Here is a 13,874-nt window from a genome sequence, read left to right as displayed (position 1 = left end):
CCACGAGCCTCAGAGCCATCTGGCAGCAGGTGGGACACTTCAGGGAACCCACTCAGCACTGTGCCACTCCCTGGATCCAGAGAGAGAAGCAGGGAGAAGGGAAAGTGTGTGCTGACTGCCTACTGCAGGATCAAGACCCCACGGTTACATACCCACCCCCACTTCACAGGCTGACACAGGGGACAAGAATCATTCCCTTCCCATTAGGACCCAGAAGTACCTTTGTGTTAGCGTCTTCGTGCAACAGGAACGTACTAAGTGACTCCTGAGCACAGAGTCCTGACTAGTACTTGCGTATCCACACAGAAATGAGACAGTCCCCACCACAGGCCCACAGTCCTGAGGGGATACAGACAAGCAAACACACAATGCAAGCACAGTAGGTGAGTTCTGCAATAGGGGCAGAACAGGAGACACTGGGCAGCGGTGTGTTGGCAAATGTTTAACGACTGGCTTTCCAGAAAACTCTGTGTGTGTTCATGACTTTTACTGCTATGAAGGATGCAGAGCACGTAATTTATCAATAATAAACCATACCATACCCTATTATAAATTCCATACAACTAATGGATTTTCACAGAATACTTTTGTTGATTTTTGCTAACACCTGGGTCTTGAGCCAATCCATCGTTCGAACTGATGAGCAGGTGTGGTTCTGACAGAATATTTGCTGATATTCTTGTTTCTGTTAGTAAGACAAAACTGAGATAAAAAGGTATGTTGGGATTTCACTTATTTGTCAGTGACAGGAACAACTTCTTTGCCCAATTGGATAGCAGTTTTTAAATACCAAACGATGGGGCGCCTGGGTGGTGTCCAACCGCGGTTCAGGTCATGATCTCACGGTTTGTGAGGTCCACCCCCCCCCCCCCATCCAGCTCTGTGCTCACAGCTCAGAGCCTGGAGCCTGTTTTGGATTCTGTCTCCCTCTCTCTCTGCCCTTCCCCAACTTGTTTCTCTCTCTCTCTCAAAAATAAATAAACATTTAATAAATGCCAAATGAATATTCCCTGGATCTTTTTTGTACAGTTCACAACGCAATGGCTACACACTCTCAAGATTAACCTGCACTTTCTCGATCACTTCCCTAAGTTTAGGCAATCAACAACCCCCGATTTATAGTATTTGCTGGTTTTCATGGTGTAAATATACACACAAAGGCTGATTTCCAGCTATCAGTGTGCTCTGATCTGAATATTTGTGTCTCTCTCAAAATTCATATGTTGAAATCCTAACCCCCACAGTGACTGTATTAGGGTGTGGAGCCTTCGGAATATGGTAAAGTCATGAAGGCGGAGCCCTCAAGAATAGGATGAATGCCCTCCTAACAGAGGCTCCAAGGGGTCCTTTGCCCCCTCTACCATGTGAGGACATAGGAGAAATAAGGTACTGACTCTACAGCCAGGAAGGGGGCCCTCACCAGAAGACAGCCAGCTTGGTGCCTTCATCCTGGACTTCCAACCTCCAGAAGTATGAGAAATATATTTTTGTTATTTATAAACTACCCAGTCTGATGTATTTTCTTACAGCAGCCCAAACAGACTAAGACACAGTGTAATATACTAAACAAAGATTCGAGAAGAGGTGCAGAGTAGCCTGCAAAATATATGCTGGTTTCACCATATGGATGCAAGGGACATAACTTCAAGAGCATAGGTGATAGCAAAACGTGCTGAAGTAATTAGGAAATGATGAATTTTTAGTATTTATTACCATACGTGAATGTTTAATAATGGCCGAGTTTAACAGCCCAGCTCGTAAAAGTCCTGAAAATGGAACAATCAGTTCTTTTGAAGCACAATCTGTAGGCAGAGACCAGAGGGGCGGGGCCTGACAAGGCCAGGTGGGCCCCGGTGAAGGGAATCTCCTAGAAGGAGGTGGGGAAGATGTTATTTTAGCAGCTGAGCAAGGAGGTTGTTATTTACAGAGAGTAATTCCTTTTTCAAGGAATTGATTTGGCCTTGAACTGGGGCAAAAGCCGCATGTCCAAGTCCAAGGCATGCTGCGGCCTTGAGGCTCTAAAGGAAGGGGAAGGGGGTGCCTGGGTGATTCAGTGGGTTAAGCATCCAACTCCTCATTTTGGCTCAGGTGGTGATCTCAGGGTGGTTCACTCTTCACGTTGCCGTGGGCTGGCGGTAGGGAGCCTGCTTGGGATTATCTTGCTCTCCCTTTCTCTCTACCCATCCCCTGCTCACACTACCTCTGTCTCTCTGAAAGTAAATAAACTTTAAAAATAAATAAAGGCAGGGGGAGCACTGTGCATGATGGAGGGAGGGGCTTGGAGCCCCCAAGAGATCCAGGTGGAGAGGGAGGCAAAGGGCAAGGAACGGGGAGCTGAGTTGAGTGTTGGGCACTGCACAGGGGACCCCACCCTAGCACAGTCCCCTCCCTCAAACTTCAGGAAAAGCCACAACAAAGAGGAAAAACACTTGAAGACTTTAATCTCTTGTGAAAAATGCAGTGAAGAGGCTGAAATTTGTGTCAGGGTTAATGCACACACAGGCCCAGAAGTGGGAGAGCTCCGGGTATTCTGAGAACTGAAAATGGTTCCTCCCCCAGAGCCCGAGGTGTGAGGTGGGAAGGGGGAGAAAGATAGAGCCCCCAGAAGTCAAGATCACGGTGATGGATCCCGCCTTGTGCAGCTCAACACTGCAGTATTTTATTCCCACCCACAGTTCCCGGCCTCTTTGACTCCTTTCTACGGTCACGCCAGGTGTAGACACCCAACAGGCGACCCAGACCTTGCAGAGCCCCCCACCAGAGTCAGGCTAATGCCCTTGCTGGGCAGGCCTCGATCTCCTTCCCCAGACCCCAGAGGCGGTGGAGAGACAGGACTCAGGCCAAGCTCCTCCGAAGGGACCACTAACATCTGCCCCTTTGCTAACAATGACTTCTAACGGGCCCCAGGAGCCCCAAAGCCAGGACAGCAAGGATTTTCCCCCCAGCTGCAGAATGTCCCCTTCTTGGTCTCTTGAAATCCATCCCATGGTGACACAGCAGCTCCGGGCAGTGACTAACCCGGGTTTGAGGTGAGTCTTTCCATGATGGGGCAATGAAGCCTTGGAAAAAGCCCCCTTCTACAGCGGGAGTTTCTTCTATCTGCAGTTGGCTCATCCCGAAGTCATAGAATCCTTGCCTTCCTCTTCCCCATTTTCTAAAGTCCATAAATACCCTGTTCCTGTGGGAAAAGAAGAGGGACCTCTCCTGCAAACTCCAGAATCCAGCTCTTCATCACTCTGCTATTTGTCCCTGAGCACTTGCTCGTCTCCTGCTTCCAGGGGCTGGAGCCACAAGGCCTGTGACCACTGTGTGTTCCCGCCTCCCAGGAGCCCTCCGTCCAGTGGGCAGGGGGGATGGACAAACTGACAGTTGCAACACACTGTGACATGCGTCCTAACAGAGATCAGGCCAGGGCCCTCAGGGTGGCCTGGAGACTGGGGCATATTGGGAAAAGCTGCCCAGAGAAGCACGGATAGGACAGATGGAACAGATGGAACAGCATATGCAAAGACATGAGAAAAGAAGTCACTTTTGGGCTCTTATGTGTGGATATTGGTGTGGTGGGCTGGATTCTGTTTACATTTCTACACCCTGATGGACTGGGGCCTGGCTATGGGACTTACTTGGCCAATGAAATTTGAGCAGAAGTGACACCCATTCATTTCCAGACAGAAATGCGTGGCTCAAGAGCCAGCGTCATCTTTCTCTACCCCTGCAATTGTGGAAACACATGTCAACATAGAGCTTCTACCAGCCTGGATCCCTGAGTGACTGTAACGAACAGAGCCCCCTGCTGGTCTGAACGGCCACGTAGTCAGGAAGAAATGAACTCAATGGCTCCTTTGTTACTGCATCATAACCTAGACTGTTCCTAGCTGATACATTGGCCTGTCTCCAGAGGGCTTATACTGGGGGGTGCCCAGAAATCTGTGCTTTCAGAAAGCACCCCAGGTAGTGTTTCTGCATGTTGGAGTTTAGGAACCACTGCCCTTAACGTTTTGATATCAAGACACTGAAGACCTCTGCCCTGAGAAAGGATCGTTGCTTGGAGGCTGGCTTGGTCTGAGGCCACGAATCTTCAGCTGCCGCTGATCAGGTGGCCATGGTGCCTCGGACAGAAGCCAGAGGCTTAAAAGCTCTGTATTACTTAGAGATCAGGTAACCTTCCTTGGAGCCAGCTCAGTTTGTATAACTCCAGCACAAATCAGACCTCTGTAGCAGGCCCAGATCTGTGCTGAGCTTTTTACGAGGTGTTCTTCTCTGAGGGAGAGCCTTCAGCAATGCACCCCTCCCTAGCCTGGCCCAGGGAGGCTGACCTCTTGGGGATATGGTTCCAGCCCCTTTTCCTTCAGGACAAGGCTGATTCTTAAGAGAATCATGTAAGACTGAGGCCAGGAAGAAGGCTACAACACTAGACCCTGGCAAAGTAGCTGCTGAGTGTACCGAGCTCCCCAAAGGCTGCAGAGAGATGCATTAAGCTACCTGTAGTAGTGCCCAGACCAGGCCCAGGGGCCCTCCTTGCAACTCACATGCCACTGTCATATGGCTCTCTTCCTAAACATTGCTCCAAGTTACACATACGCTCAAGAACACGCCATGGCTCCCTATGGCTTCCCACCCATGGAATCAGGTGTTAACTTCTTGCTCTGACCTCCAGACCTTTCCAAGGGGTCTGAGCCCTTGGTCATATTGCATCATGCCTTTCTAGTCCTTTCCCCCACTGGGTTACCAACCTACCAACCTGGGAAGTTCTCTCTTCCCTCCCTTGCCACTGTAACCCACCTGTAGCAGGTGCTGCCAATACCCGCCCCCAGACCCCTTTTCCTAGGCCGGTGCGTCCATTCCCTGGAACAAGGCACAGAAGGCTGCCCTTTCACCTCAAGGAAGGTCAAGCTTGCGGTGCTGTCCATGCTTCAGAGCTGCCCACGGGACCAGGCCGAGGTTACACTTCAGCTGAACCTCATCTTTGTGTGGTCTCCTCCCTCCTCCCATCCTGTTTTTCTCACTTCCTCACAGACTATTTCCCCAGACAGTACCTCCTCATAAATTACCTGCAGAAGAATTTATGTCTTGGGTTTTGCTTCCAGGAAGCCTGAGCTACGACTCCCCTGTCATTTGAGAAGTTACCCTGAGGCAATAGTGGCTTCTAACGATATGCCCAGGCAGACCTATGCCAGAGGTCACGGAACAGAGAGGCTCACAGCCCAAATTAAGCCATTTATTTATTTTATCTTTACTTTTTTTTTTTTTTTGAAAGAGAGGGAGGGGCAGAGAGAGAGAATCTTAAGCAGGCTCCACGCTCAGTGTGGCGTCCGACATGGGGCACGATCCCACAACCCTGAGATCATGACTGAGTGGAAATCAAGAGTCTGATGCTCAACCAGCTGAGCCACCCAGGCACCCTGAATCACACCATTTATTGAATCAAGTTAAAACACACAGTGAGAAGGAGAAAGGTAAAGAGACAGGACGACCCTACCTGAGTCCAGGGTTACGCAGCATTCATGTACCTCGTCCTCTCCGCCACAGAGCCTTCTCTCCCGCTGGTGTGGCTGCAGAGGTGAGACCTGAGGGCAGGCCAAGGGCAAGAGCTGGAGGTGGTGCCCAAAGTAAGCACACAAACTGCCTCTACTGGGGAAGACTCAAGGTCAAGTATACCTGTTCACACTGCAGCACCCCAGTGAGCTTGAGCCAGCTGAGCATCCGCTCACCAGCTGTGGGTTTTATCCATGTTTCTTGGAGGTCACCAGGGAGTGGTCAACATAGGAGTGACATTGTTCAATCTAGAGAAGACGTGATCCCTGCCTCATAAATCCCTAAGGTTTACTTGGTCTTCTCATTCCTTGTCTGTAAGTAACATTCTCATTTGAGCTATATTCCACCCATGTATGTTCTATTTATTCTATCTGTATCTAAAAAATCTCATAAGCCACTTGCTTCTATACTTAATTTCTCTCATTTTCTATAGCAAAATTGAATATTCATAAATAACATGGCAAATTCAAGACAGTTCCTTTTTCTGGAATTACCATCTCTTACCCACTGGTCTAAAGAGCTTTGTGTCACCCCAAATATAAAACCACGTCCTTTAGTAACAGAACTCGGACTCAGCTCAGGTTTTGAGCACTGGTCTGACTGGTTCTAAGTCCAGTGTGCCATGTGATGTGTTGTTTGGGAACATAGCCTATCTCGCCTACAGATGGTAGGGACCTGCCCACATACATACACACACACACACACACACACACACACACACACACACACACACAGTGCTTGCCCAGGGTGGGCCCTTGAATGATGTCTGGGGTTCAACTGAATCCATTAGCATTTTAGAAACAGCTCAGCCAGTTTACTTTCCTGCGTCATGATCACTGCACTTAAAAAGCCAGAGGGCAGAAGCAAGCTTCCCCCTCCAGCAAAGCTATGAACAGGGTATGTGCTAAATCCTGGTTTTCACTGGCCAGATTCAGCCTGTAAATAACCAGTGTCCTGAGATCTCTCCAGATTCAAGAAAGCAAACTCCTGCCCCCATACGACTATAAAACCAGGAGCCTCCATCCCTTTCCAGCTGGTCCACCCATCACAGCACTAAAAGCTGAGCTTTTATATGTGAAAAGTGCTTGCCAAATTCCCAGAATAGCCGTGGCAGGAAACTGAATAACAAGGTAAAAGTGTAACCCTGTACTACACCCTTAATATTGGAGGGGAGAGGGTGGTACAGTCCATTAAGAAATAAAAATCTTACTGTTGGCCAGTCCAGCTCATACACAGAGCTCTACTTGAGGCTCAAGCCACCAATTCCAATCCACACAGAAGTAACTGGAGATGGACTCACCCTCCTCCGTGGAACAAACCTTCAGCTCCACAAAAGGTGTGGGGTCTTCGTTCTAGCCATTCTGCTCTGCCCCATAAGGGGTCACCTTTGCCCAGTTAGTAGGAACCTCTCTCCTTTATGCACTTTCTCTTCTTTTCTCTCTCACTTCAGATGCTTCTGGATGGGGATGACGAAGATGATGACGGTAACAACTAACATTTACTGAGTCATAGGTTAGGTTCCTGAGAAGATACCCCGAGACCAGCGTGCACCACGTGCTGCTGGGATCGGTGTGCACAGAGAGGGAGGAAAAAGAAGCAGGATTGGGCAGAGGGAGAAGTGGAGCTGAGCTGGAAGCCCAACAAAGGCCTCCATCAATCCCATGGAAAGTTCCAGGACTTGTGTGACGTTTCAGGGTTGTCCCGAGTTGAGGCAAGGGGGCCAGGCCTTTATAGCAACTTGTACATCAGTCGTTGGATGCAGGCCACTCCCAGAAAGAGGCCCTGGCCTTGGGGCAACACGCTCATCTTCAGCTGGGGCGATGCTTATAAAGGACTCCCAGTGGCTGGGGACAGAAGTCCTCCGTTCCCCAAGTGCGGACTGGGTGGCACCTCCCAGCTCCCACAACAAGCGCTCATGCCATGCCCAGTCCCGTCCTACGCCCGCCACATTCTCTCACTTAATCCTCACAGCAATCCTATGAGGTAGGCACTAGAAAGATAGGCACACCTTTCTGTGTGTGGAAACCGATGCACAGAGAAGTTTAGTAACTTGCCTGATGTCACACAGCCACAGAGTGGTCGAGCCAGGATTTAAACCCAGGAAGTCTGACTCTGATGATCATATGCCCACCACTCCTCCCATTTAGAAGAAAGGCCAACAAAAACTGGACAGGGATTTTTTTTCCCCCCAAACATGTAGAACAGTGTCTAGCACATAATAAGCACTCAAAATGTTTTGAATGAATGGATTGGTTCACAAAGGGAAAACTCCAGTGCTGTGTGCTTGGAGAGCAACTGGGTGTCTGGCTCCACTTCTCTGCTCTCTACCCTCTTTCATGGGTGGGCTTTGTCCTCGGGATGGTTTCCATCGAGGTCACAAGATAGACCCAGGGCTCCCTGTATCTGTGTCTTTATCAGGAGGAGAGAGATTTACTACTATATCCATCAGAAGATGTCAGTGTCATACTCCGCACTTCACAATCTGAACTGATCACTGAGGCAATCCATCCCCTGCCTAATGACCCTTACCTACTTCCATTCTGCAGCTGAGGGTTTGGGGTCATTGGCTACCCTCAGATCCCATGGGAGAAGCAGAACAAGAAGAAAGAAGTCCACTGAGAGTGGGGGGCTTGGCTTGGGAGGTTTAAGATAATTCTTTATGCAATTAGATGAACCACTTTGTAGAGCCTCAGTTAAGCCCTTGTGGCCACACTAGGCCACTTACTCTCTTCCCCCTTTCCCTGCTTTATTTTCCTCATAGCCCTTATCTCTGCCTGGACTTCTATTGTGTTTATGTTTCTTTAATTGTTTGATGTCTTTTCTCTGATGGAATAGATGCTCCACAAAAGCAACTATTTTCTTTCATTCATCTCTGAGTTTTTGTCATCTAAAACAGGGCCTGGCACAAAACAGGTGCTCAGTAGGCATTGGTTGGTTAGCTGGATGGATGGAGAACCATTGGCCTGTGTTGCTATAGCAACAGGTTCAGTCTCCTCCACCTTGAGCAGCATTACCAAAGACTGCTTTGTTTTATCCTCCACTTCAAAGCCACAGGCCCCAGGAAGGCAAGTGGAGAAAGGTGAGAGAGGAAATGTCACCCTATCTCAAATAAATCACAGTCTGTCCTCACGTGCCAGAAAACATCTGATCCATAGACATGGGGCCTCTCTAGGTGGTCCCCAGTTTTAGGGGAAAAAAATCAATGAAACTATTTTGTCTGTACAGATTTCACAAGCGTGAAATGCAAGATTTTGACATCAATCCTTTTCAACTCTTTTTTTTTTTTTAATGTTTTATTTATTTCTAGGAGAGAGAGAGACAGTGTGAGCAGGGGAGGGTCAGAGAGAGAGGGAGTGACAGACTGAAACAGGCTCCAGGCTCTGAGCTGGCAGTCAGCACAGAGCCCGACGCGGGGCCCGAACCCACGAACCGCGAGATCATGACCTAAGCGAAAGTCGGACGCTTAACCGACTAAGCCACCCAGGCGCCCCAATCCTTTTCAACTCTTAATCATCATTAAATTGGTAGAAATGACACATGCGGGGGTGCCTGGATGGCTCAGTTGGTAGAGCATGAGACTGTTGACCTTGGGGTTGTGAGTTCGAGTCTCACATTAAGTGTGGAGATTACTTAAAAATAAATATTTCAGAAAAGAAAAGAAATCACACATGCACTATAAGGCCAGCAATGGCCACCTGTCTCACCTTGGCTAGTGTTTAATTGGCTGATTGTCTCAGCCAACACGTGTTCACATCGTCCACAGGCTCTTCACCCACAGAATGAGGAGGATAGTTCTATCATCTTTCACATGGTGATCTGGGGGCACCAATTAAGAAAAGGAAAAAAGACGAATTTGGAGTCAGTCTCCCTGGTTTCCAACCCCAGATCCACCTCTTACTATCTGGGTAGTCTAGAGTGAGTTGGTGGGTCCTTATGTGCCTCCACTTCTCATTCATAAAGTGAGGCTGCCCTTAGTAGCTCCTGCACAGGACTGTTGTGAAGATTAAGGCGTTATCACATGTGAGGCACCAAGAGGTGGGCCTGGCTCACCATGGGCGCCACGCGTGGGCTGTTGGGGGTCTGGTCTTCAATGTTGAAGATGTCAGTCATCAGGCCAGTCTCCTTCACTCACACAACCCACTCACACACACACAGACTGCACACATAACACAACACATCCATAGCACATCTGACATACAACGAAGAGAAGAAAACATACGAGACACAGCACATGCCTGCCTACATACCTACAAAACTCAGCTGAGCCTTTTTCATACTCTGTACATGGTGGTTTCATCCAACTTTAGAGCCAACTCCCTGCTGACACACACTCATGAGGCTCGTTGCTCTTCCCCCTGGTGTGTCAACGTGACATCATGGAATGTCATGATAAAGCAATTTACCAGCTGCTCATTCTAATTGCTCCCAGAGCAAACCTTTCTGATTTTGTTTCATAAGCTTCTCAGCCATAGTGTCTTCTCCAGAGTAGTGTGGTGTTCTGGTACAGAGCTCTGGTGTCAGACGTGAGTTCAAATCCTGACATTACTACTTGCCAACTGTGTGACCAGGAACAAGGTGCTAGATGGCTCTGGCTGTAACTTCTCATTTTATGGATGAGGAAACAACCAGAAAGAACAAACTGCTACACATGACTCTCATGTTATCCACAAAAAAAAAAAAAAAAAAAAAGATTTACCTTGCATGGTTGCTCTAAGAAATGAAAAGGTAAAGTGTGTCCCTCATTTTTTTAATGTTTAATTTATTTTTGAGAGAGAGAGAGAGCATGAGCAGGGGAGGATCAGAGAGAGGGAGACACAGAATCTGAAACAGACTTCAGGCTCTGAGCTAGCTGTCAGCACAGAGCCCGACGCAGGGCTCGAACCCACGAACTGTGAGATCATGACCTGAGCCAAAGTCGGATGCTCAACCGACTGAGACACCCAGACTCCTGAAGTGTGTCCCTCATTTACACGAGGGCTTGGCACACACTAATATACGCTAACCTAACAGATGTTGGTAAGTGGTGGTGCTGGTGGTAGTGAATGGCGTTATTTCTTTAAGTGGAAAAAAAATTGCTTGGACTTAATGGCTTTGATTTACTTGCTTTTCATTAATGTAACAGTAAATGAGATCCATGGTGACTTGAGTTCCACCAGCACATTTGGGTTCCAGATCACAGAAACTTTGACCCACCATTGTGTTGTAATTGTACCATTTCCCTTCATGAAATTTGAGAGGTGATGTTTTGACATTGTTTCATTTCGTTTCATTTCCTCTTGATGGGTGGGCTTAACTTGTTTCTCAATTTAGGCAAAGCAAAAGGGAGAAGTATTTTAAATCGCTGGGATGGCCTAAGCTGGTCCTCTCTTCTGGTGCCCAAGAACCAGCCCCAAATTCTCTCCTACTCTCCTAAGGTATTGGGGCATTTTCCAGGTCCTCTAATTGCCAAATATAATCCTCTCCTTAGTTTCTTCCAAAGTTCCTCCATTTCACTTTAACTTTTCCCCCGACATTCGGGTGCCTTAACAATGAGTTTTGAAATAATATCTCCACCACATTTCATGTTCTTATGGTGCATTTCAGTTCACCAAGTGCTTTCACATCCATTCTTCTGCAGAAAGACCTGAGTGCTCTTTATGAGGACACAGCTGAGGCTCAGAGAGGAGAACCAGCAAGCCCTGAGTGTCAGCCTTCAAATGCCACTGTCTCCTGCTACAGCAAGAAGACAGTCTTTAATTGACACTTTTCTTAAAATTGCGGCAAAATATGCATAAGGCAGAACTTACCATTTTAATCATTTTTAAGGGCACAGTCGAGAGGCGTTAGGCACACTCCTGCGGCTGCGCTCCATCACCGCCGTCTGTCTCCAGAACTCTTGTCATCTTCCCAAATGGGAACTCCATACCCATGAAATGCTAGCTGCCTCCTCCCTGTCACCGGCCCCTGAAAGCACCTTTCTACTTCCTGTCTCTATAAATGTGACTGCTCCGGGGACCTCGGGTAAGAGGAATCATATAGTGTTTGTCCTCTGGTGTGGCAGGCACTTCTGCAGCAAGATTTCTGGAGGACGTACCGGGATTCTTTCCTCCACTGTATTTGTTTTGCTAATACTGCACGTTAGGCAGAGAGTCTTTTTTTTTTTTTTTTTGGTCAGTGTCAGACTATTAATATCCAGACATCATGGGCCAGAACACTGAGTGAGACAAGCCTCTCTTCCTGCCACCTAATGACCCACGTGTGACATGCAGCCACATCTGCAGTGTCCCGAGAGCAGAAGGGTGTCTATTCCTCACCCTGAAGTAACCCACCCACGTGGACACCAACCCCTGGCAGGCCCTGCCCCGCAAAGCACATGTTTTCTAACATTTTGTTTTACGCCAAATGCTGTTTGTTCCTCTTGGCCTCCAAGTAATTACTTGACTTGTGGACATCAGCAAAAAAGAAAGGAGGGGAGAGAAGAAGAGAGGAGGGGAAGAAAGGGGAGGGGTGGGGAAGGGAGAGGAGAGGAGAGGAGAGGGGAGGGGAGGGGAGGGGAGAAAGGAAAGGAAAGGAAAATAAAGAAAAAAGAAAAGAATAGAAAAGAAATGAGAAGAGAAGAGAAGAGAAGAGAAGAGAAGAGAAGAGAAGAGAAGAGAAGAGAAGAGAAGAGAAGAGAAGAGAAGAGAAAAAAGAAAAAGAGCTCCTGGAAAGGAACATAAGACATTTGCGTGTTCTACTTCTGAGATTCCCAAAGACCCCCTCTCATCCACTGGCGTGTGTGTGTGTGTGTGTGTGTGTGTTGTTGTGTTGTTGTTGTTTTGTTTTGTTTTGTTGCTTTAAAGCACTCTGTGATCTACTTCAATTCATGTTTTGCCAAGAAAGCTAACACAGCTGCAAATCCTTTCTGCCCGGAAAGCCTTCCAGCCTTCCAGCCTTTCCAGAGGCCTCTTTGCTAGTTCAGTGGCCGCTTCCCTCCCTCCCAGGCTGGCCAGCCTCTCTGAGCCCACTGTTCCCCAGGCCACCCACCTGGCCCCTATGACAAGGCACTGCTCTCTGGATGTGGCCCTGACTTTTCTGTGGGTTTCTATCACTTGGAGAAGCACAGTCCCCCTTGGGCACCCCAGCGCCCCCCGTCCTTAGGCTTCCCCCTCAGAAAACTGGCTCAGCTACCCGCTAGTAAACGGACTGGCTGTCCCCATGACAACAGCCTGGCCCAGAGCCTGGATGACGCCAGGCCTGACTCCCCTCCCAGCCTCACCCAAATCTGTTTGTTCAAGTTCCAGCTGCTTTTTGTGGGGCTTCGTTTTGCTTGTCAGTCTAAAGCAGCTCCATTGCTGATTGGCCGCAGAGGCTGAGCTGAACCTCCCTGGGATACCAACCGGGAAGTCAGCTCCCTGCCCGGGCAGGGATTTCCTGGAACCTGGTGGTGTTTCCCCATCACAGGAACAAGATCTAGAAGAGCCTTTCAGGCAGGATAGAGCCCATAGGAAGCCAAGGCATCAGAGAATCCATTAATGCTCTGATCCCTCTGATGACTTCAGTCAAGGACACTCTCACTAACCCACGATGGCTTTGAGATGCCACACTCATGACTAAAAGCCTGCCTGTGGTTTGATCAAACTAAAGAAGCAATACATCATGTTGATGGGACAGTCCAGCTGTGGATTAACATCAAAAATAAACAGAACCAGGGAGAAGAAACAAGTATGTGGAGTTTTGAGGAGCAGTTTAAGTGAATAGGGCAACAGACATCCATGTGAATTTTCACCTCGTCGCTTGGGGTGATTTTGCTTCTATTATTTGAAATAATAATAGAAGTAGGAATCAGGACAAATTGTGACAAATTTGAAAACACACCTGTAGCCTTTTGTCATTTCATCAGGTTTTTATCTCCTGATAACTCATTTTAATAACTTGCTTGGCCTCCAGGGCTCCTGAGTTTACCCCAGATTCTCTGATTTGTGATATAAAAGGTGTTTCTCATATGTCACCCTTAGAAGCTATGTCAGGGCCACCTCAGCTCCTCGTCTGTAAAATGGGGGTAAATTATGTCAACCTGCCAGGCTATACAGTTACTTGACTTGACTTACTTAGTCTTGGCACTTATTGAGCTATTATCATCATCATTAACTCCCACCAATGCCTGTTTTCTGAGGATCCTGATGCTCTTTATAAAAATTACATCATGGATACAACAAATATCTATTTAACAAATATTTACTAAGTCTCAATTGGCCAGGAACTGTGCTAGGCACTAGCAATAAAATAATAGACACAGACACAGCTCCAGCCCCTGGTTAGCTTCTGGACTAGTGGGGAGACAGACATTAGTCAAATAACCACATAAAATGTAAAATTAC

At 47.9% G+C, this 13,874-nt stretch overlaps 1 long non-coding RNA gene and 1 other non-coding gene across 2 annotated transcripts; both read right to left on the bottom strand.

Annotated features, from left to right (window-relative positions):
• Positions 1-581: 581 nt before the first annotated feature.
• On the bottom strand, positions 582-6,985 carry LOC120231974. Its single transcript, XR_005528464.1, has 3 exons — positions 6,836-6,985; positions 5,480-5,567; positions 582-685 (listed from the first exon to the last, which is right to left on the bottom strand). It is a non-coding gene; the product is annotated as an uncharacterized LOC120231974 (long non-coding RNA).
• A 4,702-nt stretch (positions 6,986-11,687) lies between these two features.
• On the bottom strand, positions 11,688-11,810 carry LOC120231997. The gene has a single exon (XR_005528472.1). It is a non-coding gene; the product is annotated as a small nucleolar RNA SNORA17 (small nucleolar RNA).
• Positions 11,811-13,874: the final 2,064 nt, after the last annotated feature.

The sequence above is a fragment of the Hyaena hyaena genome, unplaced genomic scaffold, assembly GCF_003009895.1.
Source record: "Hyaena hyaena isolate Hyena2069 unplaced genomic scaffold, ASM300989v1 scaffold_65, whole genome shotgun sequence".
Classification (NCBI taxonomy): Eukaryota; Metazoa; Chordata; class Mammalia; order Carnivora; family Hyaenidae; genus Hyaena; species Hyaena hyaena.
Note: the sequence above shows the minus strand (reverse complement) of the source record. Positions and strands in the feature narration are given on the sequence as shown.